This window comes from Perca fluviatilis, chromosome 9, assembly GCF_010015445.1.
Source record: "Perca fluviatilis chromosome 9, GENO_Pfluv_1.0, whole genome shotgun sequence".
NCBI lineage: Eukaryota > Metazoa > Chordata > Actinopteri > Perciformes > Percidae > Perca > Perca fluviatilis.
In genome coordinates this window covers 38,510,881-38,512,194 of record NC_053120.1, presented here as the reverse complement: position 1 = coordinate 38,512,194, position 1,314 = coordinate 38,510,881, and positions in this window count along the sequence as shown.

Here is a 1,314-nt window from a genome sequence, read left to right as displayed (position 1 = left end):
GAAAAGAAAAAAAAGTTACTACAGAACGGTCTCGCTTTGGCTTTAGCTGTTTAACCCTCCTGTTGTCCTCGGGTCAAATCTGACCCGTTTTCAAAAAGTTTCTCGATCAGAAATGTGGGGTTCTTTCAAGCAAATGAACGTGAATAGTCCCATACAACGCTCCTCACAATTTGAAAAGATGATCAGACTATGAATTTGGTTGCTTTACTCAATTTTATAGCATTTTACATTTTTTTATTATAAAAGAACGTTGAAAAAATTGACCAAAAACGTTTTAAAAAACACAGAAAAATCGACAAAAAACATCGGAAAGTCGGGAAAAGAACAAAAGGGTGGAAAAAGACGACCAAAACGTTAAAAAAAGAAAAGTTTTAATTTAAAATTTTGACCCAGAAAAACAAAAAGCTGCATAGTTGACAGGAAGACAACACAAGGGTTAATGCTGTGTGGATGGGAATGTTTGTTTCAGGTGAGTGATGTGTTGTCGACGCTACAGTATCTGTAATTATAGGTAATCACACCCAGTAGGATGATTTAATACTATGTTTCATTATGTTACATCATGTACATTCAGATGATTTATATTTCAATAAATGATTTATAATGTAAAAAAAAACAACAACAACATGTTCTCTCACTTATTGTGGTTTTAAAGTAATGCTCACACAAACAGAAATAACATAAGTAATAGATAAGGATTTATGAGGTGCATGTCACGACATAAATCCGAAATGAAAGCCAAATAAAGAATTGAAAATTTGTCCTCAGGGATATTAGATGCAGTAGATTATGCAGCATTCCTGGACAAGTGTACTGTACACAACGTGGATGAATGGGTCTCATTTTAGATGTTTGGCAACATAACATATTGCTTAATAACATCAATATGAATAATACAAGACTGGGGAAGGAAACACCTTCTGTATATATCATAAAGGCATTGTTCTTTTCACACAAGCACAAAAACAAAACGACTAGCAGCGGAATAAATACCCAGATCATTTACTTAAGTAAAAGTACAAAGATAATAAGATGTACAGAAGTAATATCTCCAAAATGTACCAACTATGCAGTGAAATGGTCACTGTGATTGTTATATCACAGTGAGGGCGCCGTGAGGTGATTAATTGGGGCAAGAAAGAAGAAAAAATGAATTAACCCTTGTCCCTTGGTCATATTTGACCCATTGTCTAAATATCTATATCAGAAATATGGGTTCCTCTTTAACTAACTAATTTAAATTACCCTAAAATAACATGGATGATTCCATACAACGGGCTTGGCAAGTACAACAAAAGCTTTTTTTAAATCAAG